The sequence below is a fragment of the Pleurodeles waltl genome, chromosome 5 (genome assembly GCF_031143425.1).
Source record: "Pleurodeles waltl isolate 20211129_DDA chromosome 5, aPleWal1.hap1.20221129, whole genome shotgun sequence".
Classification (NCBI taxonomy): domain Eukaryota; kingdom Metazoa; phylum Chordata; class Amphibia; order Caudata; family Salamandridae; genus Pleurodeles; species Pleurodeles waltl.
In genome coordinates this window covers 700,541,377-700,552,913 of record NC_090444.1, presented here as the reverse complement: position 1 = coordinate 700,552,913, position 11,537 = coordinate 700,541,377, and the positions used below count along the sequence as shown (strand labels likewise).

At 45.6% G+C, this 11,537-nt stretch overlaps 1 long non-coding RNA gene across 1 annotated transcript in view; it reads right to left on the bottom strand.

Moving 5' to 3' along the window:
* Window positions 1–1,440: 1,440 nt before the first annotated feature.
* LOC138297303 (uncharacterized) overlaps window positions 1,441–11,537 on the bottom strand; it is a 402,801-nt gene continuing 392,704 nt past the window's right edge. The window contains exon 4 of the long non-coding RNA XR_011204010.1: window positions 1,441–1,661. This is a non-coding gene — a long non-coding RNA (uncharacterized lncRNA). The remainder of the gene's footprint in view (window positions 1,662–11,537) is intronic.

The window sequence follows — 11,537 nt, the reverse complement described above, 5'->3', positions numbered from 1 at the left end:
TGCTACATTTCTTGATTTTAAGTTTTATCCACAAAACTCATCCCTATTCACACGGCCGTGCCTACAGGACTGACCTACAATCTCAAATTATGACTATACGCTAATGATTGGCCAACTCAAAGATGATGAAAAAATGATACTCCACTCAAGGAACATGTCCGATCATTGACCAGCGCATCACACCTTCCTATGTGTCCAAGACACAGGAGTCAATCACACATCATCAGCAAACACAACACAGAACAGAAATATCAACACTTACTGGAGATGTCTGGGTCCGCAAATCGAGCCACCTCTCCGATAGTGTAGGGTGCAGGTCCACCTGTAAGGCACGGAAGGGAGAAATATCCTCAATATCTGTGCACTGTACAACACAAATACTACGTGTAATATTAACTCCGAAAGTCAAGCCTCTCAGACATGATGATACTGCATCCTACATACCACTGCAAACATGTACAGACCCGGGGACTCCAGTGAGTGATACACACATATCTGCACACATGCAGTGGCACTAACTATCATGTGGTGGCAAACATGCTCCAACATTAGTTAGCAGACTAATTCAAGGAGTGCATTCCTCTCATCATGTGTATCCATGAGAGACATGCCAAGCCACTTTCCGGGAGGACTGCAATACCAGTCACCCAGCTATTGTGACTAAGACCAATTTAAAACACACAGGTACAATGCACAGAGGGCCAGGGACAGTTGTTAGCCCTCAATTTGTATCATTTTCTTCATTTTATGTGACACAGCTATGGTAAGTTGCACCAACCATAGAGATATGAACCCGTGTGCATACCTTTTAGCATCCATCCCTAATTTAAATGTGGCACTACAAAGTCCTAATATCAGTCTAAGATGTTACCTGAGGTAAGCTATAACTTGTTACGTATGTGTCAGAATCCAGTTCAGACACGTATCCGAAAACATTGAGGAACACAATATTTCTTGTAAAAATCTGGATTTAAAACATGTGTTTCCTGATACACTCACAAACCATGCATGAAACATATGTTAGAGCCACATTTGCATCATCAATTGACGTGAAGGCAGCACTAATTTACAGGCTCCTGTTGTGTTTTGTAAGTTAGTCTAGCTGTTGCATCAACAAATGACGGTAATGTGTAGGAATTATTGTATATTACACAGGCAAATGTGGCCCATAGTTATACTTTTTTTTCGCCGCATTTGTGCCGCTTTTTGATGCAAAAGCGCGCTAACTTACAAAATACAATTGTATTTTGTACGTTTGCGCCGATTTCGCTTAAAAAAATGACGCAAATGCGGTGCTAATAAAGTAGAAATATGGGCCTGTATGTTTAACTTGCATTCCACATGTTCAAAAACATTGCCTGCAGCATATGGACAAATCAGCTACTGTCACTACAGAGCATTTAAATGTGCACATTACTCTGATTTGTACTCACCAACAGGGCCACCAATCGCAATCCCCAGGTGGTCCAGCAGGTCTTGCTCCCGGGCAACCAGGTCAGCCCAACGGTGTTTCAGCTGATGGTCTTTGCGCGGTGTGTTGTAGATTCGCTGTAGATGGTACAGGACCTTTGCCCACCGGAGCCTCCTTGCCTCTGTGTGATAGCCCTGTAAATCTGCTTGTATACATGTGGAGTCAATGTGTCCAACCATCAGATGCTATTCTGTGTGGAAATGAGAGAGGAAATGTGTTTGTCATACACGTAGCAACAACTGCTGTGTGCACTTCCTAGGTTTTTTGGAACATAAGCACCACCAATCACAAGCAGGATAGATAGCAGTCGGTTGATCATGGCAATGTTCCAAAACTAAGCCATCACAGGCCTGGAATGTTGGATACTGTAGGAAGTTGGCTCTGTATGTGCTATTTCAAAGTAAGGAATAGCATGCACAGAGTCCAAGGGTTCCCCTTAGAGGTAAGATAGTGGCAAAAAGAGATAATACTAATGCTCTATTTTGTGGTAGTGTGGTCGAGCAGTAGGCTTATCGAAGGAGTAGTGTTAAGCATTTGTTGTACATACACATAGACAATAAATGAGGTACACACACTCAGAGACAAATCCAGCCAATAGGTTTTTGTATAGAAAAATATCTTTTCTTAGTTTATTTTAAGACCCACAGGTTCAAATTCTACATGTAATATCTCATTCGAAAGGTATTGCAGGTAAGTACTTTAGGAACTTCAAATCATCAAAATTGCATGTATACTTTTCAAGTTATTCACAAATAGCTGTTTTAAAAGTGGACACAGTGCAATTTTCACAGTTCCTAGGGGAGGTAAGTATTTGTTAGGTTAACCAGGTAAGTACGACACTTACAGGGCTTAGTTCTTGGTCCAAGGTAGCCCACCGTTGGGGGTTCAGAGCAACCCCAAAGTCACCACACCAGCAGCTCAGGGCCGGTCAGGTGCAGAGTTCAAAGTGGTGCCCAAAACACATAGGCTAGAATGGAGAGAAGGGGGTGCCCCGGTTCCGGTCTGCTTGCAGGTAAGTACCCGCGTCTTCGGAGGGCAGACCAGGGGGGTTTTGTAGGGCACCGGGGGGGACACAAGCCCACACAGAAATTTCACCCTCAGCAGCGCGGGGGCGGCCGGGTGCAGTGTAGAAACAAGCGTCGGGTTTGTAATGGAAGTCAATGGGAGATCTAGGGATCTCTTCAGCGCTGCAGGCAGGCAAGGGGGGGGTTCCTCGGGGAAACCTCCACTTGGTCAAGGGAGAGGGACTCCTGGGGGTCACTCCTCCAGTGAAAGTCCGGTCCTTCAGGTCCTGGGGGCTGCGGGTGCAGGGTCTCTCCCAGGTGTCGGGACTTAGGATTCGAAGAGTCGCGGTCAGGGGAAGCCTCGGGATTCCCTCTGCAGGCGGCGCTGTGGGGGCTCAGGGGGGACAGGGTTTTGTACTCACAGTCTTAGAGTAGTCCTGGGGTCCCTCCTGAGGTGTTGGATCGCCACCAGCCGAGTCGGGGTCGCCGGGTGCAGTGTTGCAAGTCTCACGCTTCTTGCGGGGAGCTTGCAGGGTTCTTTAAAGCTGCTGGAAACAAAGTTGCAGCTTTTCTTGGAGCAGGTCCGCTGTCCTCGGGAGTTTCTTGTCTTTTCGAAGCAGGGGCAGTCCTCAGAGGATGTCGAGGTCGCTGGTCCCTTTGGAAGGCGTCGCTGGAGCAGGATCTTTGGAAGGCAGGAGACAGGCCGGTGAGTTTCTGGAGCCAAGGCAGTTGTCGTCTTCTGGTCTTCCTCTGCAGGGGTTTTCAGCTAGGCAGTCCTTCTTCTTGTAGTTGCAGGAATCTAATTTTCTAGGGTTCAGGGTAGCCCTTAAATACTAAATTTAAGGGCGTGTTTAGGTCTGGGGGGTTAGTAGCCAATGGCTACTAGCCCTGAGGGTGGGTACACCCTCTTTGTGCCTCCTCCCAAGGGGAGGGGGTCACAATCCTAACCCTATTGGGGGAATCCTCCATCTGCAAGATGGAGGATTTCTAAAAGTCAGAGTCACCTCAGCTCAGGACACCTTAGGGGCTGTCCTGACTGGCCAGTGACTCCTCCTTGTTGCTTTCTTTGTTCCCTCCAGCCTTGCCGCCAAAAGTGGGGGCCGTGGCCGGAGGGGGCGGGCAACTCCACTAAGCTGGAGTGCCCTGCTGGGCTGTGACAAAGGGGTGAGCCTTTGAGGCTCACCGCCAGGTGTCACAGCTCCTGCCTGGGGGAGGTGTTAGCATCTCCACCCAGTGCAGGCTTTGTTACTGGCCTCAGAGTGACAAAGGCACTCTCCCCATGGGGCCAGCAACATGTCTCTAGTGTGGCAGGCTGCTGGAACTAGTCAGCCTACACAGATAGTCGGTTAAGTTTTAGGGGGCACCTCTAAGGTGCCCTCTGTGGTGTATTTTACAATAAAATGTACACTGGCATCAGTGTGCATTTATTGTGCTGAGAAGTTTGATACCAAACTTCCCAGTTTTCAGTGTAGCCATTATGGTGCTGTGGAGTTCGTGTTTGACAGACTCCCAGACCATATACTCTTATGGCTACCCTACACTTACAATGTCTAAGGTTTTGTTTAGACACTGTAGGGATACCATGCTCATGCACTGGTACCCTCACCTATGGTATAGTGCACCCTGCCTTAGGGCTGTAAGGCCTGCTAGAGGGGTGTCTTACCTATACTGCATAGGCAGTGAGAGGCTGGCATGGCACCCTGAGGGGAGTGCCATGTCGACTTACTCGTTTTGTCCTCACTAGCACACACAAGCTGGCAAGCAGTGTGTCTGTGCTGAGTGAGAGGTCTCCAGGGTGGCATAAGACATGCTGCAGCCCTTAGAGACCTTCCTTGGCATCAGGGCCCTTGGTACTAGAAGTACCAGTTACAAGGGACTTATCTGGATGCCAGGGTCTGCCAATTGTGGATACAAAAGTACAGGTTAGGGAAAGAACACTGGTGCTGGGGCCTGGTTAGCAGGCCTCAGCACACTTTCAATTGTAAACATAGCATCAGCAAAGGCAAAAAGTCAGGGGGCAACCATGCCAAGGAGGCATTTCCTTACACATACTATTTCCTAGGCACTTGTTTGTTTACTCCCCATGAGTCAGGCATGAGATAATGCTATGTGGGTACGGTGTTTGTGACACCGAGTCCCAAATACAATCCACAAATGTCATGTCACGCCACAGTTGGAGTCATATAAATGAGCCATGTCTCTCCTGTGGCAGTGGAGGACCAGCAGACCAAGCAGCACGTGTTCACATATTTCCAGTGGTAAAATGCACAAAGGTGTCCGGTTCAAGTGTGTGGGCCAATGTTTAGCCTGTATCATTATTCGGGTCCATGTTGTCATGGTTACGTGCAGGTCTAGTAATGAGTCTGTGGAGCCATTTCCTGCATCTACAAAGTATCCTTCACAGCTGAATTGAAGGAATGCCCATGAGGAATTGAGAACACACATGGGGATAGTCCAGCTATGGCACTGCAGACGTGTTATGAGACTGACAACAGGGCAACCTTGGTGTGCTGACAAAGTTAATGGATTAGGAATTTTAAACCGGCAGGTTTCCTCACAACATTTGTACACAGGATGGCCTCTAAAATTCCCACTGCATCCGGGAATATCAGTGCCTCTGTGCTGATTAATCTCACAGCTATTCACAACGCAAGCCCCATCAATATGTGGGGGGCAATGTGAATCAGCGTGTGGACTGTCAGGGTCCTAACATGTGTTGACATTTCATGCACAATATCTGACGATGTTTGTTGTGCTGGAGGCACCATACCCAATCCATGCATACAGCCATGGTACACTGTCACTATTTGTCACTCATGCATACATGAAACCCAGACAAGGGATGGGCCATAATTAGGCTATTTGGAGACAAGTTCCACCCCATGGTACGATAAGTAAACTGATTATGCTATACAATGTATTTGAGTATGCATTGTAGACCCACCTGACACAATACCCTAGGAGGAAAGTGAGGGCTGGAAAAGCAACTATGATACAAATGTAGCCACAGGGAACATTTATGGTAACGCAAAGACAGGAACCAGTCAGGCTAACAGGATGTAGGGTCAATCAGGATCAATAAATTTAACAAGGCAAATACACAGTGAGCAGACTGAGACTGGTCAAAAGTGGAACAACACTGTGGAAAATCAAAACTGTGTTTGTCCTGTGTGTTGGAATGTAACAATATAACCCAAGGGCTGTGTTACACAAGTGATTTATACGGCAAAGCATAACAGTGTTATACATAAAATGGCAGCTTCTATGCTGTTCCAGGCAGCTGCAAGGGCAGTGCATGTTCAAATGACTGGTCTGTATGGAGGTGCTCACAGGTGTGTGCAGCTTCAGTCCCTCACAAGTCCTGTAGGTGAGAATCAAGTTCAAAGGGCCAACATTACCTTTCACATGGGAAGCAATGTACAGGTGATTACAGGTTCTACAGACTACAAGGCAGTGCATTATTTAACCAGAAGTCCATGCAGACCTAAGTACAATGACTATGGTATACCATAAAAGAGGGAAGCACACTGGATTCACATTGTGAGTCTGGGTGTGTGTAGAGGAGGAATTAGCTGGGCACACATATTCCTTTTCCAGGGACCTCTGAAGAAGGGTGGGGTGAGACAGGGAACATGGGTGTGGCAGGACTTAGGACCTGGGCTGCCATGTGCAGGGGATGTCTTGTGAGCAATGCTAGTCATATCTGGGGCACTTGTGCTATCAATTTGCTGCTTATATGGAAATCTTGACACACATACTCCTTGCAAAGATAGCTGATGTAACACTTACTGCTGTCAAGGGTCTGGTCATACCTTCTTGTCACCAATGCAATAGCACATCCAATGCCTCATGTATGAGGCATTTTTTGCCCTTATTGACTGATGGTGTCTTAGTTGTGTGCCATATGCTGCTATGAACCATGTTGCCAACATGTATGTGTGAAATAGCTGTGGTCCTCTGCTATTGCCCTTCAAATGTGAAACGTACAGGATATATGACATTTACAGTGTGTGTGAATTTGGCTGTACATTCATATGCATCAAAATTGATGTGGATGTTTCTGTATCCTAATCTGTATTTCTGCAAGGCTCCATGAGGCTACACTCTGATTCTGATAGTTAGGGATAATGTTATGAAAAAATGATTATCCAGACCATGATATAATGATTAATATAGGTTTTATTTACATATGGTAAGACAGTGGTGATGGATGAGTAGAGTTAAAAGAAATTTTGGAAAATATGTTGTCTCCGACGCAATCCTGCAGCTGTGTTTGGATGGTCCCCCTCATGTTGATGGACAGCATCCTCCTCTTCCTCCTCTTCAGGCATTTGTGGGTCGGGTTCATATAGGGGAATGTTCTTTCTCACACATATGTTGTGTAGGATGGCACAGGTCAAAATGATTTTGCACACCATTTCTGGTGAGTATAGGAGGCTGCCTCCGGTGATGTCGAGGCACCTGAATCTTGACTTCAGGATGCCAAAGGTCCTCTCGACTATGGTGTGTGTCCTCCAATGTGCCTCATTATAGGCACGCTCTGCTACAGTGCTTGGGTTTGCAAATGGGGTCATGATCCATGGCTGGATCCCATACCCCTGATCAGCTGAAAGAGAAAATGAGTGAGAACATGTTGATGTAGCTTGCACCATGATTATCACTTTGCATGGCAGTTGTTATCTTGTGTTGTCTGTGACTCATCTGTGTTTGTGTTATTGTGTGAAATCCTTGGCTTCTAGGATGTACCATCAGCATTGGTTTGTTTCCTTATCTGAACGGGTGTTTGGCTGATTGACAGGATGTCAACAGAATTTTTGTAGAGTTGCAGTACGTTGTGTACTCCCTTGCATTATGTCATGTGTCCCTGTGTCTTAACTGGGGGTGAGATGATACTTCCATACATAGAATCAATTCCACAGTGGTGGTAACACGGTTGCATCTATATACCCTGGACATCCCATCCAATTTCACATATGCAATAGAATTATTTAAACATCAGTGAGACCCTTAGATTTGGCTGGGTGACAATGTACAACACATCTGCATACGTTGTCAGCACTGACGTGTTGACAATTGACTATGCACAAATTTCACGTGTGACAAACTTTCAGCAGCCCTATTTCTCTGCCCTTGCCAAGGGCACCTATACATCGTTGTAACGTGCACCTTTACATCTGAACATGTTCTAGTTCAGCTGCCTAACTTGGTTGTGAGGTTGTCATTTTGAGTGTCAGAAGGTCCGTATGCCTGTACATCTGTTGTGTGTGTGTGAAATTGTCTCAATCCGTATGTGTAGGAATGTGCATTTAAATATTGTCACATCAGTATGTGTTCTTCGCACAGTCCACTTGCTTATTGGTAGTGGGCAATGTGAGAGCAGGAGTGATGTGAGATACTGGTACAACCTCAATAATTCCATGTCACCTTCATTGTAGTCATCATCATGCTATGTGTGTCATGGTGTTTGACCTGCAGCAGAACACATTACACACCCCTTACACAGTACATATTGGTTGGAAGGGTGTTTGATTTAGTGTTATTGATGTGATATTAAAAGATTAATCTTCCAAGTTGTACTGCCAGTTGAGGCCATGTCATTGTCACTGTGTTGTTTTAAATTGTTCCCTTGTGTCTGTGGAGTGGCATCTGTTGTTATTACACATGCCTAGCAGTGTCACAACCTCAGCGTCTTCCTGGCCACGTGTCGATGTTGTGGTGTATGTGTTGTGTGTCCTACAGGGTTGCTGTGCTGTGTGTATATAACTAGGTTTCTGTACTTACCAACAAGTAGGCCATTTCCATATCGTCCATCCTGGAAGTGTTGATTGATGGTGCAGTGACGGAAGATGAATGAATCATGTACACTCCCAGGATACTTTGCCACGATGTTGGTGAGCAAACCCCGGTGATAGACAATGGCCTGCACATTGATGGAGTGTGTGTGCTTCCTGTTGCAGTATAGATGCTTGGTTGCAGCAGGTGGCACAAGGCGTACATGTGTGCAGTCAATGGCACCAAGCACGTGTGGGAAACCATTAATTTGGTAAAACCCTTGTTTTGTCTCCTGCTGCTTCTGCTGTGTGTTGGGGAAGCTGATGTGGCGGGTGTGAGGGAGATGATGGCATCCAATACTTTAGGTAGGAAGGCGGAGAATGAGGGCTGTGAGATCCTGGCAACCAGGGCACCAGTGGTTTGGAAGGAGCCACTTGCCAACATGTGGAATACAGCTAGCAGGTAGGTTTCTGGTGGAATGGTGCGGGTTGTCTGCAAGCTGGGTGCCAACTGTGGCTCAATGTTGCGCAGCAGCTGCTGAATGGCTTGCCAGTTGAGCCTGTACCTCTGGATGATGTCTCGTTGTAGGAGTCCCAGAAGGGTTGTCCTGGTGCGGAAAATCCTCTCCTGCCTTCTGCGTTGCCTTTGGGGTCCCTGCTGGTGTTGTAGAAGCTGCTGTTGTTGGTCCTGTGCTCTGCGTCTGCGTGCATACTGGAGGAAAAGCACCTCCATGTCTTCCTTTTGGAGCTCTGCTGTTGCTTCTGTGTGTTTTCATTAAGTACAGGTGTGTTTGCCCCATTTTAACGCCTGCCCGGACTCAAGCGTTATTTTTTTACGCAAATCGGCCTGTGCACCATTTTCCGACTCCACCTCCCGGTCGTGCGGGATTTTTGCACGATTGGATAAATAAGGCGCACGGGTGTTTAAGTAATTTTTTGGACGGGAACACCTACCTTGCATGTCATTAACGCAAGGCGGTTTACCGCATCCAGAAAATGACGCACAGGGCGGAATTTAGGCATTCGCGGGCTCAGACGTCAAAGGTTAAATATGGTGCACGGTTTGCGCCGAATGTGCGTCAAAATGTTTGACGCACATTCGGCGCAAACAGAGTAAAAATATGCCCCTTAGTGTTCTTTGGAAAGAACACCTTACCACAGAACTTCAAATGGTGACCGGTTGAACTCTGACCCACGACCACCCCCAGAACCCACGCTAGGAACCTCAGATTAATCACTGACAGCAAATTCGACATGACTGCACAAGTCAACACCTTCACTGCATCCTGCTTTCAAATCTTGAAGATGCTGAGGAAGATCTTCAAATGGCTCCCAAGGAACACTAGAAAAACTATCAATCATGCCCTAGGTACTAACAAGTTGGACTAGGGTAACACCCTCAATGCTGGGATCACCAAGCAACTCACTGGAAGACTACAAACAATCCAGAAATCAGCAGCCAGACAAATCCTTAACCTCTCACACAGAACTCAGACCACACCTCAAGTAACTATACTGGCTCCTGATACATAGAAGTGCCCAATCCAAACTCCTCATACACATGTTTAAGGCACTACACAACTCAGGCCCCACCTACTTGAACAGTTACATCTCCTTCCACAACCCCCGCAGACACCTCTGCTCTGCAGGACTCCTATTCACACACATTCAACGAATACACACAACCAGATAAGGAGGACAGGCATTCTCTCCAATCGCTCCTAAAGTGTGGAACAACATCCCATTCCACATCAGAGCTTCCTACCCTCTACTTGAATTCTGCAAGAAGCTGAAGACCTGGCTTTTCGATCAACCAAACTTTCATAGGCAGGGCTAGACAGAGACACCTGCTTAGCACCAAGATACCCTCGCTGGTGATAGCACACTTTACAAATACACATAAAAAAGAAAGCAAGAAACAATGAAAGAGAAAGAAAAAAGAGAGAGGAAATAAAGCAAGCTAAAGAAAAGAAGGCAAGAAATAACAACAAAAGGAAAGACACAAGAAAAAAGAATTAAATGAAAAGGAGATAAAGAAAGAAGATGAAATGAAAGAAAGAAATCAGGAAAGAAAGAAGGCAGATGAGAGAAAGAAAGCAATAAAGTAAAGAAACAAAGAAAGAATGAAGAAGAAAAGAAAGAAAATAAATACAATGAAAAAAAGTGTCACAAGCGCTGCAATTTAAACATAATAAAGGCTGCCTTCCTTCCTGGTCAAAGTTTATTAAAGAACCATTAGTGAAAATGAACAGGGTTCTGAAGAATTGGCAGCTTATCTATCCGCAATTATAACATTGACGCTTTCAGTTTGTGTACGCCTTGCATACTAAAAGGAGGATAACTTAATACAGAACAGTTTCAAATAGACACAATCTGTGAAGCTGTGAAATGCCAGCAGTCACATAAACAAAGGGCACCATAAAAGGAATTTACAGCAGTATTTACAGGAGACAGGAACTGAGAAAGCGTGGAATGTGGCCTATGGCCTGTGCCCACATCTGGTAGAAAGCTCAGGCTCTAAACCCAAGGGTAACACAAGGGTAACACTAAAGTAATTATAAAGTAAAATAAAAACACTAGTTCTGAAGGGAACTAACTTGCATGTGGATGTGCTCATTGTGAAAGAGCAAAAGGCAGTCACTCTAAGTTAAGTTTACCAGTGGCTGAAGTAGGCTGTCTCAATGCCCCGTGCTGGATGCTTGAGTGGGAGGAAGCAAAACGTAAATGACACAATAGACCAACAGATGAATAGAGGTGGTTCAAAACATCTTTAAGTAACTATGTTATACACATAACTTTAGTAAAATCTAAAAGGTCTTGGCTAACACCAGATCGAGAAATACATCTCAAAGAAAAAACAGGCAGTAGCTATTCATGATCCACATAGTCAAGGATTTTGTTTGAGACTCTGGGCCTGATTCACATCTTGGCGGGCATGGTTCCTCTGTCACAAACGTGACGGATATTCCAATTCCATTAAATCCCATCGAAATTGTAATACAGTGGACGGAAAAACAGTCACATTTGTGACAGAGTAACTTGTCCACCAAGATGTAAATCAGGCCCCCTGACTTTGAAACAGCAGGCGAAGTACTGGTACTTGTGCTTCTTTTCACATTGTTTCCCTTAGTTCCTCCATAGCATGAGCGACTGCAAAGAAAACATTTAAAATCGGACTCAGCTGAATGAACCCTATGTGTCCTTAAATAATATTAAAATGTAGGAGTTCCACACTAAAGTGGAAATCTATAGAGATTAAATAATAGGAAATGAGGTACAAAGAAGTGACTG